The 21,599-nt window shown below is 50.0% G+C and overlaps 2 long non-coding RNA genes across 2 annotated transcripts; one reads left to right on the top strand and one right to left on the bottom strand.

The window, feature by feature from the left end:
* The first annotated feature begins 2,254 nt into the window (after positions 1-2,254).
* LOC311442060 lies at positions 2,255-12,328 on the top strand. Its single transcript, XR_014696438.1, has 3 exons — positions 2,255-2,413; positions 8,769-8,933; positions 11,487-12,328. It is a non-coding gene; the product is annotated as an uncharacterized lncRNA (long non-coding RNA).
* A 483-nt stretch (positions 12,329-12,811) lies between these two features.
* On the bottom strand, positions 12,812-21,297 carry LOC311442061. Its single transcript, XR_014696439.1, has 5 exons — positions 21,110-21,297; positions 19,927-20,071; positions 17,127-17,202; positions 16,513-16,720; positions 12,812-13,085 (listed from the first exon to the last, which is right to left on the bottom strand). It is a non-coding gene; the product is annotated as an uncharacterized lncRNA (long non-coding RNA).
* Positions 21,298-21,599: the final 302 nt, after the last annotated feature.

The following is a 21,599-nucleotide window of genomic DNA, read 5'->3' as shown; positions in this document are numbered from 1 at the left end:
TATGTTTTTTCAATAGAAAGTGCAGTTTTCACAAAATCTGAATGTTCCATGGAAAAACTTCAATTTTGCCAGAGCTGTGCAGCTTTCCACTAGGGAAGATCTAAATAAAAGATTTCCTTTTAAGTTCCAGTTGACTGAAACGTAAACTTTTAAGTCACTTTTCAAAACAAACAAACAAGTAAATAAATCAGAATCCATCCTCTTAAGACTTTCAACTTGACATCTCCTTGGACACGAAAGATGGACTTTCACCATGGGGCAGAGATTACCAAGGAGCTCTACAAAGGCAACTCCAACCAGCGCAGTCCACACCTTCAGCAAAAACATGTCACTGGGCTGGGATGAAGCATGGAAAATTTCGACCCAAAAGGAATGAGTTTGAGAAAGATACAAGCACAAGTGAAGGAGGACAGGCAGGAATAGCAGTTGGAGCTCAACCTCCGTTCCAGCAGCTCTTGCCAATGACTGTGAGTGCTAATAAGTAACAGTCCCCCTGTGCATGCCACGTGCAGCCAAGGCGAGATAGATGTGTTCGTTTCTGCTGCCGAGCAGCCCAGACCAGATACCGGCTGTGGTTGCGTTAGCAGAGAACCGCACCAGCGCTCCTCCCTCCACCAAGGACAAGGTCCCTTGGGATGCACCACATTAAGGGCAGCACCCTACTTTGCTGAGCCTCCATTTTTCAATTCCTGCAGCTGCTGGCAGCGTGGGAGTCCTACAGGCACCAGAGCTGGGGTTGGGTACCACCATCCCACGCACATCGCCTTTCTGTGTGTCCTCCCTGAGCACAGGGGCACTGTAGCACTGCCATAACTTCAGTTGGCAGCAGGAGGGGACCCACACGTAGCAGTGCTGGTCACCAGCCCTTTTCCACCTCTTCGCCTGCCAGAGCTGGTTCTGGTCAACTGAGATTTTTTTTTTTCTTTTTTTTTTTTAGAGGGAGATGTAGTTCCTATAGAGAAGAAGAGTTTCGTGGAGTCTTTCTCCCACATGCCCAGCCTCTCCCTGCCCTCCCCATGCCCAAGAGCAACCAGAGGCGATTGCAACCTGAGTCCTGGCCCAGCCCCGAGAGCCCCACACGCAGCTTCTCCCCACACACATCTCTGCTCTCCCTCCTTCAGAGCGGGACAGCTGTCCCCAGAAGGCAGCTCACAGGACAATTTTCAAACAATCCAGTATAAATGGAGTTTGCAAACCTATTTCTTCACAGTTTCTTCCTGCCCTGGAGCACCTTTTTCCTCTGTTCACCCTGCTGGGGCTCAGCAAAATGGGGGGTGTTTTCTTTTTCTCTGGAAAAAGGAAAGAAAAACAAAAAATATCAGTGTTGCCAACTCTTGCAATTTCAGTCCCACAGTACTTGATGTTTTTCTTCACCCCCTCCCCAGCTTCTTGCTCCGATGTATTATGCAAAAATCTCAGATTTCATTTTAAAAAGAGGAGAAAAGGAACAACCAGTTCATGGGCTTCCAGGTCCCAGAGAAAAGCTGAGAAACACAACCCCAGCACACACCAAAGCACCCCCTAAACCCAAAAAGCAGGCACTGGGGAACCAACTATTTTAGTTAATTTCCTTAAAAAAAAAAAAAAAAAAAAGAATAGAGAAAAAAAATAATCATGGTTTTAATCCATTCTCTTGTCCTGAAAGACCCAATAGACTTTTGAGCCCATGGTGGGGTATGTGTGTACTGCAGAGAAACCCACCATGGTGTGAGGGATCTCATAGGCAGCTGGTTGATACAGAAAGGATCAGGGCTCTGGGACAGACCTACCTGCTGAATCAGCACCTCCAGGGGACACCCACATCCCCTCCTCGCTGCAAGCCTCTACCAGTCTGGAAAACCTTTCAAAGCAAGCACAAACCAAATTAATTGATTTTGGAGCACCAGCACACATCCCATATACCTCAGCACCAGCCTGCTCTAAACACCCCCCTGACACACACACCCTGCAGCGAATGTCAGGCTGGCTGGCAGCACGCCACGTGTCCACGGGCATTTTTACCCTCCTTTCCATGCTCTCTCCCCGCCTGGCTCCATGTCTGCTCTGCTTCCTGCTTGGCACAGGGTGCCCAGAGCTGCAGGTGTCCCCAGCAGTCACCACTCGGGCTGTTTGTCCTGGGAAACGCTCCTGGTGCAACAGCATTGCCTGACGCCAAGCCTGGCCCGGCTGCTTGTCCCCGGCGTTAGGAGCAGGGCTGTGTCTGCACCACACCTCGGCCATCAGGAAGCAGAGGGGCATAAATCTCAGCTGGGAGAGAAGGCGGCTTGCAGTTCAGCGGGTTTTGGAAGCTGCACTACGAGACGGTGCCAGAGGGTCTGTCCTTGCAGGAAAATGAGTGCACCATGTGGATTTCTCAGTAAAACAGAAGATTTGGGGAGGTCAGGACGCTGCCTGTAGATACAGATGCTCAAAGGTATGTGGTGCACACAGCGAGAAAGTGAGTGCCTTTTCACGCCTCCCTCCCATGTGGTGGGGGATCCTTCGCTGACCCCAAGGATGGGGCTTGGTCACGCTTGCTGAGTCTCCCCTTTGCACTTTCAAGAACCAGGAACCTGTGTCAGAGGGAGGCATGCTCAGATGAGGGCAGTAACTTTGGACCAGTTGGAGATTTTACTTTTCTTCTGTCTTGTTTTGGCCTTTAACAAAAAATAAATAAATTTAAAACGCAAGTCATCCAACCTGAAATATTGCGGCTGTTGCTTATATATGGAAAATATTTAACAGTTCAAGTCAGAAAACCCAAAATTCAGAGACTCAAGGGCAATCCAAAACTCCTAGGGTCTTCAAAATCAGACTAAAAATACCATGAGAACAGGCTCCCTTGGACCAGATACTAATTTACTGCAGCACTGTGAAGGAATTAAAGTCGTCCTAAAAGCACAAGCTGGGATCTGCCCTGACATTTTCATGTCATCTGCTCCCTGGTCCTCTTGTGTAGGCCATGTAGGGGTGGGCTGGAGCTTTTCGGGGCCCTGCTGTAATCCAGCAAACCTTGGCTGGTAGAACCGGCCCCAGAAGAGATTCCAGCTGGCTTAAGTTAGAGCAGCCCCGTGGCTGCTCTAACTTAAACCACCTGCCGGTTCAGTCCTGGGCCAGCGCTGGGATCTGGGAGGTATAAGTGTGGCTGAAAGCCAAATTTGCCTGAACTCTTCCTCATCTGTCCAAGTAGGAGCCAGAGGTCCAAACCCTATTTTGGGATGGCTCTAGAACAAGGCTTCAGAGGGACACCTTTGGGCTCCTGGTTGCATTTAAAAATCCAAGCGTGGGGATTCCACCACTCTGCCCTGCCTTCCTTCCCTTTTCTCGCCACGTGCTTGCTATCACGCTATCGAAGCCCAGACACGAGGAAATGCACAAGGACAGGTTCTTTCCTGGAACAGCTGATGCCTTCTGCCCTTATTTAACTTCCCAGGCAGCCTCTCCCCTGCAGCTCTGGCGGCTCCGCTCCTGTAGGGAACCAAGAGATACAGACCTGGCAGAGGTTTTTTCTCTTTTTAAGCAACAGAAAATAAAATAATAAGAATAGTATGTATACAAAACAAATACACACATCACCCCCAGTGACAAAATAACCTCTTGACTCTGGTTTGAGCTTTGGCCATAAGATCACAACCGATTTACACAGCCCTGATTCACCTGTGAAGAGACAGACACCTAATCATGTGCGATGGCCGGAATTACCCTGATAATACAGCCGGGATTGTCCTGCCCCTGCCCTTCCTACTTGCCTTTCGCCCTGCAGCTAGCAAAGATAATGAGTAACAGTGATATTAAACAGGGATTTGGGTGTTTCTACCTTTTTTTTTTTTTTTTTTTTTCCCAGAAAGTGGATAACACACTACAGTAGATAGAAAAATCCATCCGACTTTATTTAACTGTAACATTTATTAAGAGCAATGAAAAGGTCAGTGTGGAGCTCCCAGCGTATGGGCTAAACTCCTTTCCCCAGCCTTGAATGCGACAAGAAAGCAGATCCTTTAAGATGCAACTATCTTAAGCTGCCTTCCGATGGTTAAACTCTTAGTAATTCTAGGTTTTGGAGACAAACGTCAAAGCAGAGGGCTCTTCCCTTCATTATTCAAGTAAAGGCCCCATCAATATTATCTGTAATAAGAATCTGCTGTTGACATGGCTCACCCCGCAGTTCCTGTTCCAGGCAGTAGTCCCTGTCAATAGGATTAAAGTGGAGGAATGCCTTTGACAAGTCCACCGGCTGCTGATTCATTGCTGCCATCAGGCTGCCGGCTGGGAAAGGCGCTGGGCACGGTTGGCGAGCCCACCACAGCCAGCTGGGGGCAAGCAGCCCCCGGGCTCTCATTTCTGGTGCCAGAGGGGAGCAGGTTGAGATGGGGAGGAGGAAATGAGGAAAGGGACAGCCCCAGAGTGGTTTGCATTGCTCATGCCCTGCCTTGTCACCTCTGTGTGCAGCGGTGACCTAACTTTGTCCTGGAGTTCAGCCACGGGGTTGAAGGGGTTTGCTTGAGGGCCCACTGACCCCGTGGCTAAAATGAAATGGCGCAGTAAAAGCTCCAAAAGGAAAGCTCTGGGCACCAAATGCTGAACACTGCTGGAGCATATTTGGCACATCCAAACCTTGGCAACCCTGACCCATATTTCCTTCTCCTTTCCCACCCTGCTTAGCGAAGCTCCCGGTACAATGACTCTGTCATCACCCGTTGGCTCTCATGGCCCCACATTTGGAAAGCTGCTGGCTCGCCGTGCTCGCAGACTGGTGACTGAAGAGGAGGGGAGACTGGAAGGGCCCGTGCTGCACATAACAGCACCAAACTGCAGAAATGAGGAAAAAAAGCCAGCTGCCAGGGAAAATCACGGCCTCCTAACCTTCTGCCTCTCAGCTCTTCGAGTGGCGCATGCGGGACACATGCGCGCACGCACCAACGCCCTCAGCTTTTCCAGTGACTAAGTCCCTGCCTAATCCTCTCTGTTCCCGTCCCCTCAGGTGCTGAGGCCAGGTCAGGAAGCAGGCAGCCTAGAGTAAATAGATTAGCTCTTTTTTAAATAAAACCTCTATTATTATCCCGAGGAAAAAAAAAAAAAAACAACAACCCTCGTTTTCAGGAATTGTTACATTTAATTAGGCTGCAGGTTCCACTGGGCTCTACACACGGAGCCAAGAAAGCAGGAATGTCAAAATATTCTGCACACGAGATGAAAAGCCCCGAGCCGGGTGATCCGGTGAAAGGGAGCCCTGTCAGCTGGCCTGTCAGCTTGGCCATAGATTTTTCAAACCTAATTAAAATGATCTTTAATTTTTTCCCCCTTCTTTTTAAAGAAACACATTTTTCAGCTATTTTTTTTTTTAATATGTTTTTTTTTTTTTAAATCAGCCAGATTTCCTGCCTTGAGCTGGCCAGGAGGAAAGTGAAATGGAGACAGGGAGAGTCCCACAGGCACCCAGGGGTGGAAGGTGAGAGGACGGGTGGGTGCTGAGACAGGACCGTGCCCGGGGTCAGCCTGGGCAGGAAGGACAAGGCACCAAGCTCTGCCTCTGCCACCTTCAGGGGAACGGGACTTTTCAGGCTCTTTGTAAATAAACAGGAGCACCTCAAAGAACACCTGACCGCTGCACCAGTTCTCAGCAAAACTAGAATGACTTGCAGGCTCTTGAATTTTTGGCTGACAGCTCAGACCAAAAGGGCTTTCACTGCCCTGGGGTTAGAAGCTCTGATGCTTTGGTGCTGATACGGGTGGTTTGCAAATCCCCAAATGGGAGCTTTATAGGAGAGCTTGAGCTACCACTGAGTGTTGCTCACGTCCATGCCTCGCCTTCACGGGGCCCAGCCGCTCCCTCGCCACGTTCATTGTTTGCAGGGACAAGATTGTTCTGCTCTCGGAACGTGCCCCATGGAGCCCTGCAGCAAAATGGGAGCTTGCGAGGCGAGGCTGCAGCACAGGGCAGAGCAAGTCCTGAGAACCCAACCACAAAACGGGCATAAACAGGGATAAAGAGATTTAAAACGAGAAACGCTAATGCTTAAGAGATTAGGCTGATAGGTGCAGAAACACACTGCGTTTCCCCTACCACCTCCCTGTCCTGCTGTCTCCAAGAAACGTATTTGCTTATTTAAACAACCACTTTTTTTTTTTTTCAGCCTGGTTTCCTAGAGAAACAACTCTTTTGTGATCGCGCCGTGGGTGTGTCTGTCTTTCTGTCCCTAATAAAATTTCTGAACTCGCTGGCCAATTTCAACCAAGTTTGCCAGAAGGGCAGAGTCCTCAAAGAAACTCACTGCTTACGAGCCTTCCCGGGGCTGGGCAGACAAGGGAAAGGCGAGCCCATGCTGAGAGAAAGGCTGCGGCATGCGCTTGTTTGATATTAAACACCAGAGCATCCAACCTTGAGCCATCTTATATGTCTCTCCACAGGAGGCTGAGCTTCCCTGAATTACCCCAGCTCAGTGCGCTATAGGAGCAGCAGCAGCCGAGCTGCTTTGCACTGAGAATTTAGCACGTGTGGCAACTGATATCCCCTGCTCCTGAGAAATGCCAATAAATAGCAAGGGGAGCAGTGCCAGCAGGGTGAAATGAAGTATTTGCAGCCATAGGGCCGCACAGGCACCAGCACCAGCTCTCCGGATTCCCAAGCTGGTCCTTGACCTGTCCTGCACCAAAGTCACCCCCTGTGCACCAAGGGGCAACCCCTGCTTCTCGTAGCACCCTGGCTGGTGCCCTGCTTGGGCATGGAGGAGCCCAGCTACTGTGGGAGTCAGCAACTTGTAAACTGACCACTCCTGACCCAGGATCAGCCGGTGGGATGGATGTTCCCATGAGGTCAATCTCCTACAGCATCAGTTTTCAGCCCTCATTTGTACTTTAACATCTCTTTGGGAATGGCCAGCTGCCAGCACCTCTTTCTTCTGCAGCTGCCTGGGGATGCTCCTGGCTGGGGCAGGGGCTGCCCTGCTCCTACTGAGCTGGGGTGCAAGCGGACAGGAGGTGCCGGGGAGCACAAGGGGTGAATTGACAGCCCCCACCTCAGGCTGCTCAGTGCCAGCACAAGGGAAAATTCTGATTAAGAGTCTTTTTTTTTTTTTTTTTTTTTTTTTTTTTTTTTTTTTTTTAAGGTTGGGTTTAGTGCAGGCAGATTTAGGATGCACCAAGTGAAAGGGAAAAAGAAGCCAAGGGAGCTATCAAGGGTTTGGCTGTGGCAATGAGTGCCTGCTGTCCAAGCCAAGGAAGTAAACAGAGGAGTGAGCAGATAAAAGGACATTTCAAAGGGCAGTGTCTCAGTTTCAAAAGTCTTACTCCTCATTCCACTTCTTTTAAATTTGGGAATCTCCTCCAAACATCAGAATCACCCACTTCACTGTAATGTCCCGGCACTTCCCCATCCCTTCTCATCAACCCCTTGCTATCTCATCAGAAACACACACTAAAATACATCACAAAACAGAGTCTCCTGGAGCAACACAACACCTCGAAGGCAGCCCGGCAGGCTTTCCCATGCCATTTCTCAGGGAAAACTCCCCCGGCTGACCTTCGGCAGGGCAGGACCGCGTACCCATGGAGGCAAAGAAACACAGCCTTGCGCAAGGCACTGCGGGGGGGACGGATGGGTGGCTTCACCCCTCGGCGACCAAGCCATGGGTGCAGGGTCTTGCGTGCCTGAGAATCATGTCCCGAAGGGAACAGATGGAGCTGGCATTTTCAGGCCCCTGTGACTGGCTGCCCAGCGGGTAATTTAGCAAAGGGAGGGCAGATAATTTCCTGCCGGACTGGTCTGCTGCAAGGGTCCATCCCCTCCGGGGTGGCCAAGCCTGGAGGTGCAGGAGCCAAACACTCTCCCTGCTTTTATAACAGGGCTGCCTCCCCGCGCTGCCGTCACCGCCGGGGCCGTAAGACATGGCAGGCTCTCCCCCGCAGAGGGTAAAAAGTCAAAAGGGTATTAAGCTGTCAGATTGGGGCAATTTATGTGTATAAACAGAGCCCTGTTTTGCTGATTTACGCCCTGATAGCGCACGGCCCACAGGTAACGAAGGCGGCACATCCCCACATCTGCCGGTGGAAGCAGTCGGGATTGACTGACCCATAAAACTGCGAGGCCTGGAGTTATCTGCCTTCACATCTACATGCACACACGCAAACAGCCGCGGCCAGCGAGTGCTCGTGGAGTAACACGATACAAGCAATAAACGCTTTCCCCCAGCAAAAGTTGGGAGGGAGATTAGATAAGGCGGCTAAAACAAACTTTAACCACCATGGTGGGAGCTCGGCCGGCCTGGCCCCTTATGTGGCTGGGTAGGCCACGGTGCGGATGGCCCAAGTCACGCAGGGACAGCTGCCCCTTCATGAGAGAAATAAAGGGGCTGCAGCTGCCCCAGAAACCTTGGGCCTTTCCCTAATCATTGCACCAAGAAAGCAGGTTGTCCCCAAGCACCAGCACCCATGGGTGGGACCGACAGGGGCATGGGCTGGTGCCTGCCCCCAGCTGAGGCCGCGGGGCAGCCTTTGCTTCCCACCACCACGATTCATGCCTTCACATCATCGCGCCGCCGCGGGGATGTGAGCGGCTGCTGCATTCCCATCCTGCCCAGCAGACTTCAGTGTCAATTGCATGCTTAAGGCAAAAATAACAATTGGAAAAAATAATTGCATTTATCATGTTGGCGACTCGGCCAGCTACATAAGAATGTTACATAGCAAAACCGCAGAGTTCAGCCTGTTTCCACATAGGCAGCAGAACAATGACTGGCAGGAATCCCCTGACATCAGACGCTGGTGTTTAACTCAAGCAAATCTTCTCCCAGCATCTCCAATCCACTGACCTGGGATGCTGCAGGAGCCCAACAGGTGAGCCTGAAGCTGATGGAGACACTGCCGGCCAGAGGACAACTCCCAACAGCAGCTAAGCAGGCAGGAACGCCGCAACAGACTTGTTCTCAACTATTTTGTCAACAGAGGCTTGGAAAGAGGTAGGAATAAACCTTGCAAATGACGCCGTGACTCGCAGGAAATTAAACTTCCCCCGCTCCAGGCAGCAGCGATGGGTGACAGATTATTGAAGAGGCAAATGACGGCTCTTCCAGTGTCACCATGGGCCAGGCTGATAGCTGAACTGCAGCGTGCCTGAAACAGTGACTTTCCGCCCTGCACAGCACTGAGAGATGTTATTTCAGCCTAGACTTGCCTTCTGTGCTTAGCCTAACTCTGCTCATATGTAACCTGGCCACTACATTCGCATGCTGCTTTCCTGCATAATTTAGCTCATTGGGGTTTCGCGAGCATGCTGTTACCCTGCTTTGTTGGTGTGTAGGGGGATTTAACATCACACAGCTCCCTCCTCAAGGAACCCAGGCAAGAAAAGCAACCGAGAGCCCAATGTTATGAAAGGCTTCCTCTCTTCTTATGGCTGCCACAGAAATCCTGCTCATGCTCACCGACTGTGGTTACTGGTACGCCTCTCTGCAAGTCACATCAGGTCAGGATCCAAGCAGAAACCAGCTCACCAAAACAGAGCCTGCCCGAGCCCCTGCACATCCAGCTACCAGCTGGTCGCATGGACACTCCATCCAACACCAGAGACGAGATGGGGTGGGGAAGGAAGAGTGATGCTGCCCCTTTTGGATGCAGTGCCCAGCTGGATGAATGAAACAAAACATGAAATATCCCCCAACAGCCTTATAAGCAAATGTAAGCTCAAACACGTCCCTCTGGGATACAGCTTTCAATGCCTTCTAACTCTATACTGTGGAAATTTTGTCAGTTGTAGATTCCCTGAAACCACATTATATTGGTATAAGAACATCAAAATGAATCTCTATTTCTCTACAGGATATAAACGGTCAGCAATAACTGAGCTACCATTTGTCAATGCATTCCCCATGCCTGATCCTGCAAAATGAAACTCATCAGCCTAAGTTACTGTCAAGATGCAGTAGGGGCATCCCTGGCAACAGCCTGTTCTTTTCAACAAATCTTGAACTGCTTTAAATCTTGTTTAACAAACAATTTAACACACAGAAACACCAATGCAAACATGCCCAGTTCAATCTTAAGTACACCCTGGGAATACAGGTTGTTGTGGACATCCGTCTCCTCCAGATCTTGCTGTGCTGGGTGATGCTGTGACCATGAGGTGCGCATTGCCAGCTTGCTGGGAAGGCTGCCACCCCACAAACCCTGGTGGCTATAAGCCCTTCCAAGTTGAGATGGACAAGAACCACATGGCTGGGAAGTCTGTGGGTAAGGGAATGCTTCAGCCAGCACAGCTGCTGCAGGGTGAATGCCTATCTAGAGCCTTGCAGTCACACCCAACATACCCTACAGCACCTTTAAATTAATTTTGAACTGTGCATCCTGGAAGGTATATTACACTGGTCTAAAAATCACTTTTGGCTTATTTCACCATTGTGTGCAGACCAGGACAAAAGGTACCTAAGAACTCCCGGGGAAATCGCACCTCCCCAAAAGTGCTGGCATTTTTGATACTGACCTCAACGTGAGCAGGACCTCAGCTTTTACTTATGTGCAGACGTCCATCACCAATCCAGCTATGCCACTGTAGCGATACAGGTTCAACCCTGCTGAGATGGTGGTGCTCCATAAGGAGGTGTGCCAGAAGTTACCAAGCCTGGACAAAGCTCCTGATGACGTAACTTAAGTCCTGATGATGTTCCCTGAAGCCTTAAACTGAAGCCTTACTCCCCCCCATCCGAATGCCTCCACACTCAGTTTCCAGTTGCTGTGCACTGATCTAGACAAAATCCTCTCACCTGCTTCACTCTCCACATCTACAAACAGGAACCATCTCTACTCTTTGCTCTGGTGGATCAGCAAATAGGGTGACACAGGGCTTTGCCACCCTTCCAAGACACCTCCCTAGCCCTTCCCTGAACCCTCTCCAAAGCATTGACATTTTAACTCACTGCAGCAGCACTGGCACCAGAAGCAGAGGTACCACATAACCTGCTCAGACACAGCCCAGCACCAGGAGCATCCCTTCACCAGGTGACTTTGGCCCGTGTCCCCAAAAGTTTCTTCAGCATCCTGCAATCCTGGAGCCCCCTGTCCCAGAAGCACAGCTTTTATCCCTTGTTCTTGCATATACCTGCATCACCATGTTTGTTGTTTGCTTAAGCCTGGCTCCCCAAGCTCTCCGTATTCCTCTATATCAGTGACCTTTCCTCCTCTTTATTTACTGCTTCCTGGCTTGTTACACCATCAGTAGACCACATCAGTGGTGATTTTACATTTTCTTCCATGTCATTGATAAAGATATTAAATGCACGAATACTGGAGGGACCTTGCTACAAACACAGCTGGCAGATGATTTACAGTTACATTTGGAGACCTGTCAGGGAGCCAGGTTTTAATCCATTTAATGCACACCCTCTTGATTTTATACTGCTCTAGATCCTTAATCAAAATGTCATGTGGTACCCAGTCAAATGTCTCACAGAACCCTTGTACGCTACTATCACTTTTATCAACTAAACCAAAGTGAGACATCACGTTCTGTTTTCCAGGAACTCATGCTGATTGGCATTAATTACAATTTTCCTCCTTTAATTGCTCATGGACTCCCATGAACAAGGACTAACTTGTACCACGAAGCATACCACAAGCAGCATCTCTCTGACTCGTCTTTGGTCACAGAGCATGATTGGGAGCACTGTGGGAACAGGTATCCCCCCAAAACCCAAAGCTGGAGATGGGGACGGGCACAAGGTGGCACAGAATGGGGACCACTGAAACAGCCATAGTCCTGATGAAGGTTTTGCCTCTTCCAAAGGGCTGGAGAGGCAGATTAGCTGCTCCTGTCTCAGGCACTAAAGGAGGGATGTGAAGAGCAGCTCTGGCTGACAGGGGAATCAGCCATCACCTGTCTTTGCAATAGCCCTGAGGTCCATGCTGCAGCCACCTTCTGAGGAAAAAAAAAAAAAAAAAAAGGAAATGATCAGGACAGTCTTTTTTTCATGAGCAAATGGGTGATACAAAGTGCTTAGATCATTGCAAGAAGGCCAAAGCTGTTTATTCCGTATGCAGATGAGACTGAAGCATGCTTCTAGCAATAACAGTGGATATTATCTTGCTATCACAGATATTTGGTTCCGTTCCTTGAAAGTTGGAAGTAATTTCACTCACTCCCCCATGAGTCAATGCCTTGTTTTTTTCAGCTCTCCAAGTGAAGTTTAGAGGGCAGCCCTACAGCACCTGCCCTGATACTGGAACCTCTAGCACCATGAGTTTTTTGGTTTTTTTTTAAATCTACAAATCATAGTCCAAGTCTCTCAAGTGGAAGTAATTTCTTCATTAAGGAACCACAGATAATAAAAGGAAACAGGAATTTTTCTTCAAATATCCAAAACATGTAGTCAGTATTTCTTAAAAATCTGGAGCAGAACAAGAGGTTTTGTTCAACTCAAGACAATCTTTTGAGGGAGATACTATTTGTTTTATTTCTAATGATTTAATTAAAGCTAAAGGAAATTTCTAGAAAAAACATGTTTCATGTTGTATAGGAGAAGGACAGAAAATACACTGTGAGGTTCTTTCCATGCAACAGTTCAGAGATGAGGTCACTAAGCATTTCAGCATCACTTATACTGCATTTGTTTATTTGCTACAAGTGTTTTAGCTAGGGGATTTTTTGTGATCTCCAGTCCTGGAGAAATACTACTGGAGCTGTCTCTTTTTGTTGTGCAATCCTCAGTTAAGAGCAGCTGCCTAGAATAGAGATGATAACCTCACTACTACCACAAAAATAATTCCCATATACGACCTGCTTGGAAGAAAGAGGCATCCAATGTGATTACCTAAAAAGCCCTTTCTAAGTTTAAATTTCCCAGTCCTTTACATCCAGGAATGAAAAGCAGAGGAGGGTGGGAGACAAGACTGCATCTCCCCAGACAGGGACCGCATTTCCCCTCCTCCACTCTCCACTCATCCCACTCTGAAGAAAAGGGTTGTGCTGGGCAGTAGAGATGTTTCCCTGCTTACTATACACAGGCTCTTCTCTGTCCCAGGGAGCAGCACAGCAGACAGTGGTTTTCAGCTGTAAGAGAATCTCTGGCCCTGCATTTTTCATCCTTCCTCTGCTTAAGGCGAAGACTTGGCAGGACATGCTGGAAAAACACAAAGGATATCATAATCTCGGGGTTAATGGCTACACTGCTGAAAACTTTGCAGAGCCTTTGACTTATCTCATTAGCAAGCCCGAGAGCTGCTCTGGCATTAGATGTCACCTATGCATTTGAAACAATCCCCAACATCAATAAATCTCAGCAAGCATCCCCTTGCTACAAACCAAGTGCCTGCGAGGGTGCTAATCCCCGGCCAACATTCGCTTGACTAAATTATTTTTAAAAGATGATGCAGCTAATACTCCTTATTCCAGAGAATCCTGCATTGTTTTCCTTGCAAATTGCTCCTCCAAAAGGATAAAAGCTACAGCCTCTCGCTTCCCTTCCCAAAGGAGCCCTTCTCTGCTGGAGCAGCGGCCCGCAAAGGAAGCAAGGCACATCGGGTGAGCCCCAGCTCAGTCCTCAGCTGTGGTGAGCCCGGTGCCACCGGTAGGTGTGACACTTTGGTGGCTGTGCCTGCATCTAATTACGACCGGCTCCTCGTGCTGTGCCTGGTGCTGGCGGCTGCAGCCCTCGGTGTGGATTAGGACGTCCCTCTGGCAGCGAGCGCGGCGGTGCCGGGGAGCAGGAGCGAGGCCACGCAGGAGTCAGCGGCATTGAAGGGCTCTGTGCTGGCAGAACAATGGGTTTGCTCCAGGCGCAGCTACTGACTTTTAACAGCTCTGTGCCAGTAACCCCATACGGGATTGCATCATGGAAAATCCTAGTGGAAAGCCAGGAACAAAGGAAAGATGTCAGACTGCTTTTAAAAAAGACTGTGTTCTCCAGGCAGAGGAAGCCCTTTGGTGGCTGGGGTGGGAAGGCGCAGCCAGAGGAACCTGGGCTCCCCGAAGGACTCGAGGCGAATCCGGAGACATTCTCCAGATGGGGGAGCAGAGAAAAGGGCAATGCTCAGGAGGCTTTGCCTCGCTCTGCAGTGCTCGTGCATTGTCTAGGGATGAAGAGTGTGTGTCTGTGTGGAAAAAATTCCAGCGCTGCGTCCCTTTATTGAATTGTCCCATGGTCCCTGAAGAGTCCAGAGTGCCCATCAGGACAGACGATGCGACAATGCCCATAAGCTACCGAGCTCTCATCTCTGGTCCAACATCCCCAGAAAGGGAGCCAGGCGAGGAACTTGTCCCTGGGAGCCAGGGCTGGGGACACTGACTGGACTCCGGCCAGGCTCGGCTAGCTGGAAAGCACCCAGGGCTGGTTTTGTAATGGTGTGTGACACCATCCCCAGGGAAAGCCCAGGCAGAGCTGCGGCAGGAGGGTTTGGGCAGGAGAGGCTCTGCTCTTCGGTATGGAAACACAGAGAAAGGTGCAGACAGAATCCCCACTCTGTTTCTACAGGGTTCAAAGCTGTAAATGATAACGCATGGCGAGCCTGATGGAAAATCATTTTTTTTTTTTTAAGGTATAGAAAAGCAACACTACTGATGCAAGTCTGGAAGAGAACAGACAGCTAAGGCACCCTACACTGCCCAGCCATGGGCTGGTTGCTGCATGCAGCACAAAAAATACATGACTTCTGCTCTGATGGTGTCTAACTCAAAGACAGAGCTGCTTCTGTCCTGGTTTTCTAATTCTAACCTGGTCTGTCTTTAAGGGAGGGCATGCAGAAGGACCACGTGGAGCAGGTGTTTGAGAGTTTCTGGTTCCTCCTTTGCTACACCTCCCCAGCTCTGCCACCCAAACACCCTGTGTCTCCTCTGCTCTGAGGACAACCCAAAAGCCAGCACAACACGCTCAGATCTCATGGCAGAAGGAAAGCACCTAGGTACCATGCAGAGAAAGGAGGCAATGGAGGCTGCAAGCAAGCCTGGAAAACCAGCCTATTTGCATTCTCATTAGCTATACGGGAAACAGTGAGGAAGATTTTTTTGGCACCGAAGCTAGCCATTGACTTGCTCACTTGGCTGAAAGGCTGATGCCAAGGAGCAGCAAAGCGAAGCAAGAGAGCTGGCCCGGAACCAGGGGATTTTGCAGAGCTCTCATTTTGCATTCATTGCCCTTAGTCCAGGGGTCTTAAGTGTCGTCAGTTTTAGGGCACGAGTGAGAAACTGGACCGCAAAAGCAGCTCTTCCCTATTTGCATACAGGCATCTCTGCCATTCCCTTCCACTTCAGCCTTGGCCAAGCGGCCTGGAATTTGGATAGGAAAGCCCTCCAGAACTCCAGTGCTCCTGCATTTGGGAGGACGTGGCCCTGGCTGGCAGGGGCAGGAGCGGCGGCTGTCCCCATTCTGGCAGCACGGCTGTGCCTGCAGCACCCGGCCAGTGCTCACTGCTGCGCTCAGGCTCCAGGAGAGCTCTACTGATCAGCCAGCTCCTCCAGGACACAGCAGTCACCATAATCCTGGCGGCACCGCTGGGTGATAAATAACTGAAAGCATTGCTCACTCACCTGGGAGCCCCCAAACATATCGGGCATCTCAATTGCTCTGTCCTTGTCATCTCCAAAGACAACACATCCAGCAGAAGCAGCACACCCTGCCCATACCATACGGTGCTCAGGATGCACCTGCCCCACCACAAACACCGTGGAGCAAAGGCAGCCTGCAGCATGAGCACCACTGCTCTTACAGTGCTGTGTGTGGCATTATGTGGCATATTGCCTATTAAGACTTGCTACTGTGGGCTGCAAGCAACAAAAATAGACATTTTAAAACACCCTGAGAAAGCTTGACAAGAAATTGGAAAATCTGATGTCAGCTGGACAGAGAGACCCTGTTCCCAGCAGCTTCACTGAAGGCTCGGAGGTGGCTACCTGGCGTGGAAGCTGTTTCCCCTAACTGCCCATTCAAACAAATAGCTTAGATTTGCTCTGGCTTCATTCACACGCTTTTTATGTTTACTTTACCAATAATATTCTAACAAAGGCATTTACTGTCAGGAACATTTACAGAAATGGCAAATAATAGAGACCTCATAAACACAGCAATTCAGACCAGAATCTGGATCTGAAAGTCACGTACTACTATTTAAGAGAAGAAACAATGCCGTGTGAACATTCACCCAAGCCAAAGTCACCAGCACAGCTGAAATTTCAACCATTCAGTAGCAACGGGTTCATTATCAAGATATATTGCCTGAATTATTTCTAGATGTTATTCAGAGAATTATTTCAAATAATTAATATATGTAAGAAAATAACTGGCTCTGAACAGAAGAATTAAACTTGTCACATTAGAGCTGAATAAATGCCCTGCAGCTATTCACTGCCCTGCTTTTGGATACACTAATTGCCCCAGATCCAATCTTTAACCCCGTTGGGGCTGAAGGAAACGTTCTCCTGGGGCTCTGTGTGCTGTGGCTTGGGACACGATCCCGGGGATGCTGACCTGCTCTCTGTAGGGGGACTGTGGCCTTATCTCACGGGCTCTCCATTGTATTTGGAGGAGGAGACTCGCAGTTTGGCCTTTCACTTACCCTGGGGTAATTCCTGTGGTCTTCAACAGAGCCATAGGAGGAGATCCACGCCAGGTTTGGTCTTGTCCTGGGTCATTGTTCCAGCATCTCGGGGAGGTGCAGGCAGGAGCAAGCAGGATCGGGCGCTCGTGGCCAGTGGGACAGACAGAGCTGCTTTTCTGGGCTCGGTGCTGCTCCTACCGGGCAAAAGGGAGCCTGGGCAATACACCTGAGCACAGGACATGCATGAGGGAACAAATCATGACACCGAAATCCTTGTCTGTGCTCCCTCACAGAGCAACGCAATGTCCCTGCAGGGAGCCAGGACCCCAGAGCACGCTACCAGTGGGTCCTGGGCTGGGACCATCCTGGCACCTGCCCTGTGGGAAAGGGCAGGTGCAAGGCTGCGGGATTGGGGCAAGAACCACAGATCCAGGCATTTTGATAACACCTTCACCAACTGTTTTTGTTTATTGTTTTTGTTTTAAATGTCCACAGTACCTCATAGATGCCAGAAAATCATTGCACCTCTCCATGCCCACAGAGACACACAACCCGATCAACCTCCATTTGCACCAGGGGTGACTTGCATCCCACGGGCCATACCCTTCGGCCACACAACCCCTCCCCATTACCTGTACGAGCAGCCTTGCCCTGGTGATCCCTCCAGCACACACAGCATTGCTTGAGGAGTGAGGGTGCAGGACCAGGCTTCAGATGGAGAATAAAGAGAGAGACATTAACAAGTGGAATAACTAAGGAAATGTTTACATGGTTGGTAAGCAGGTGCCTTGGTGGCTGCAGTGTGGCCATGGCACTCACTGTTCCTTGTCCTGTTCTTATCAGGCCTTGATCCCATCTCATGTGAGCCTGGAGGATTGGCTTGACTGAGGGCAAGACTGAGCACTGAGCAGCTCTAGGTTTTAAGCTCCCCAAACTGACCTCTGTGGGCAAAGACTTTGCACTATTAGGACCTGAAGATGCATTTGAGTAGGCCCTTTCGCAAAGGGTTGACCCCACACATGCAGCTCACAGCCTGGGGGTATCCGATGCCCCAAACCCAAACAGAGCCCCAAGAGCCAGGATATAACTTTTCTGCCACCAATTCCACCAACAATCAACAAAAAAAAAGTAATAGCGATAACTGGGAGGATCTGAAAGAGGTCCTTCGGTGCTCCCCCAGCCTCCCCCCCCCCTTTTATTTGCCTGAGTGACAGAGGATTTAAATGCAAAGTGGATCTAATGCACACCCTGAAGTCGGCTGGCAGTATGCAAATGACCTGTCAGATTAAAATCTGAATGAAAGAGATAACAAGCTTATCTTCATAACAAAAGGCTCTTACGGGCAAACTATTTGACGCAGTGTTGATGTTTGTTTTAACCCGTGGACTTTGGGCAGCGCAATATTTCTGGGGCTCTGCTCCCCTCCGCTTTGCTCCGCACGCGTGTGCATGTGTGTGTTTGCACGGCAACAAAGGCAAGTGCTATGAGAATCAGAAAATTAGGGGGGCAGAAGCCTAGGGAAGGCTCCAACAGTTGATTTCAAAGTCTTTTTCGGGGGGTGGCTCTGCAGAGCCGGTGCCAAACAAGCCAGCAATAGGTCAGCTCACGCCTGCGACCAGCACTACAGCTGCAGTGAGAATAAGCAAACACAGCAGCAGGGGAAAGAATTAACGGGGGGTGCTGGGGGCGAGCCGGGCGATTTATTCTTCTGGCACGTGCGGAGGGGCTGGGGCTGGATCAGCTGTATTTATTCTGTTGAAAGGGGAAAGAAAAGGAGGCAAAAGAGCAAAGCAAGTTTCATCGCACCAGAGAAAACAAAGATTTTCAATAACTCCCCCATTGCCACCCCCCTCCCTGGAAAAAAAGGGGGAAAAGGGAGAGAAAAAATAAAAAAAAGCTGCAGGTGCTTGCGAGGGGTCTGTATAGAAGCCACGCGGGGAATTAGCAACTGAGGCAAGTTGCCTTTGGAAAAGGAATCGGCCCTGAATAGATTTGCATTTCTTAATTTAGGGATCATCAGCAGGCAGGAGGCACAGCGAGCATCCCTCGCGCAGCACCCGGGCTTCAAAGCGAGGAGGGACGCGTGGCCAGGAGGCCCGGGCTGCGGGGCTGGCTGAGCTCCTGCTGGGACAGGCTGGAGCCACCCGCAGCCCCTGCTGCCACCCTGCTTTATCCTCCTGGGACAATGAGGAGCCTGTGAGCCCTGAACGATGTATCCCTCACCCAGGGGTGCCACGACCAAAGCCTCCTTTCTCAGGGGCTTCCCAGAGCCCTGAGCCCCTGCAGTTCGTGCCCGCTGCTCTGCTCTCTCCCTGCGGAGAAGTGAAAGCCCATGGAGAGGGAGAAAGTCTTCTCTTAGAGCCTCTGCATAGTCTTCAGGCCTTCTTTAGAAGCTTTCCCACATGCTGGAAATCACTGGGGACTGCAGTAACGTGCCCATGTCCCAGACCATGAAACCAAGGCAGTGCCCTCCACTCCTTGCAGGAGCAGTGAGTCCCAGCTGCACCTCACACCACCCTTTCCTAGCAGTCACAGGGAAAACCTGTCCCCTTCCACTCAGTTTTGGTAATTTGGAAACTGACTCTGACAAACGTGTTTTAAGCCCCATGCAGCCACTCCAAATTCATCAAAACGTTGTTTTCCACATCCTCTATGGTAAGGAGTGCCTTGGTGGTGCAAGGAAGTCAAAATAAACAAGGGATAAATGGTGTAAGGAAGTTCCTCAGCCAAATTAAGTTAGTTGGGTAACTCCCAGCTCTCAGACCCAAACAGCCAAGGAAATTTGGTCAAGTTCTCCTATTGCAGTATGGCAGTTCTGCAGGTAGAGGAGAGGCTCCCCAAAGCCCCATCTGCTTTGCAGCTTTACCTTCTGCATCCCTACTCCTTGTAGGAACATGGGCTCTTCAGACCCAAAAGATTAGAGGGCTAAGATTAGGAGTCACAAACCCGTGCAACGTGCTCTGTCTGCTAGGCAAGGCTCTGAGGAAGAACAGACCCCTGACGTGTCATTGGCAACAAAGTCCTTGGAGCAGAAAGGCTCTGGGACACGTCCTGCCTCAGACTGTCAGCTGTGCCTCAGAGCAAGCAACGAACTACCTGGACAACCAAAGGACTAGATGGGATTTCAGGGTTGCAGCCTCCAGAAGGACTGAGGAGTGATTTATTTGGGATACTGGCAGGAGTGCATTCCAAGCGCTGGCATGCTCCGCAACAGGAGCCGCGGTGCCTTTGCTGCTTGGCCGGGGAAAAACACACTAATGCCAACGTAACTGTTCAAGGCCTATTTCAGTTTATGTTTGGCAAATACTAAGCACCATAAATGGCCAGCTGGGGCTAAGGAATGGTGCATAAGGGTGATCTTTGCACAGGACACCTTCCCACACGTGCTCTGAAAGTGCTCCCCAGGCTCAGCCCTGAGCTACAGAAACATACCCGCTCCAAAGCGCTCAGTGGGAGACAGGCTGGATGGGAAATCCCTAATGCAGGGGTCTCAGATGAGATAGTATAGCACGAAACCACAGGCTATGGAGAGCCCTCCGGGGCAGGTCACGGTGCTCCATAAGATGCCCTTTCGGTTCTGGAAGGGAAATATAAAAAGAAACGTTAGATGGATGTCAAAACAGTGAAGGGAGCAGGGTGGGTACCATAGAGTTTAGTCATTAGGGTCTTCCCAATCCTCCTCAGCAGCTATCGCTGAGCATGAGAGGGGACCCCATCTGATAAAACTGCAGACACGAGAGACCACCTTGAGCACATCTGTGAGGCACAAACCTGAGCCTTCAGACATACAGCCGTAAAAAAGAGAAATACCTCTGCCAGCCTGCCGGTCCCCCTGGCAATGCTGTTATTGTGCCCCAGTGCTCTAAGACTGCTTTGGATCTGGGGAGGATATTGGTCTGGATCCTGCTCCCGGGTTGGTGTGACCCGTAGGACTTGTCACAGAGCACAGCCACCTGCAGCAGGATCTGCAGCCTCTGAGACCAGCAGGTGTGTTCGTTTTGGTCGCGGAGTGCACGAGTAGGCTGAACAGCTTGGGAGAAGTAGGTGCTGCAACAGCTCTCACCACCTGTTATGGCTACGGAGCAACTATGAGCAAAATGCGGTTCTCTCAAATTTGTTTAAGGCTGTTTCCTACACTCGCTCACTTTGTGGCTACTACTTCTCTAGGACTGGGGACAATGCAGGCACGGGACTTGGCTCCTCAGCTGGATCAGCAGCTCTCTCTCCATTTTGGGGTAAGGGGGGATGCTCACCCACATCAAAGCTACTTGGAACCAACAGCAAATGCCAGAGAAATGCATTGGCACAGACAGCCATAGGAACTAGACGAGGGCGAGAATGCAGCCAGAGGGGCTGGTGTAAAAATCAAATTTCCAGTCCTAGAGTTTTTTGCTGCAGCATTTCCAGTGTTCCAGGAACAGCTCTGTTAGGACCTCTCCCCATACCTGGGTTTTAACAGCTGGCCCGACAGCACAAGCTTCCCATGCTATCAGCTCATGTTGTTATCATGACGCTTAAAATATAATTTGTCCCCTTCCTCTCCCCCCCCATATAGCTTCAGATTTAGCTCCCAGAGACAACTGATGAGGGATGTGAGGGGTGCTCACAAACTGACCTGGGTGCCCAGCTTCAGGAGGCTGGGCTCCAAAAGCTCCTTCCAGAGAAATGCTGCAATTTGGAAGAGGATCTTCACCACTCAGGCACCTTAAACAGGTGCCATAAAGGTGTGAGCACAAATAGTCCCACGTTCCTCAGCTGGAAAAGTGAATAGCTCCAGGGAAAGCCTGAAAATGTAAAAGTATCCTAAAGGTTTCAGACACAGCCGGCAAAAAACTCCAACAATTCAATCAACCCTTCAAAAAAGCCTCCTCGTTTTCAAGCCAAGGTCATTGTTTTGGCTGGTGTGTTAGATCATGACCTCTAAATCTTGGACAACACCGCAGCAAGGAAATAACACATTTTTTGTGATTCAACCCGAGGATTTGGGGAAAGCATAGCCCGCTCTACTCTGAACAGGAATCGGGGAATATTCACTGCCAAGAATAAACCTGGAACAAAGAAATGAACATGAGTGTACAGAAAATGTAGGTCCTGGTTGCAGAAAA

The sequence above is a fragment of the Aythya ferina genome, assembly GCF_964211825.1.
Source record: "Aythya ferina genome assembly, chromosome: 10".
NCBI lineage: Eukaryota > Metazoa > Chordata > Aves > Anseriformes > Anatidae > Aythya > Aythya ferina.
The sequence above is the reverse complement of the archived record's forward strand: the minus strand, read 5'-3'. Positions and strand labels throughout refer to the sequence as shown.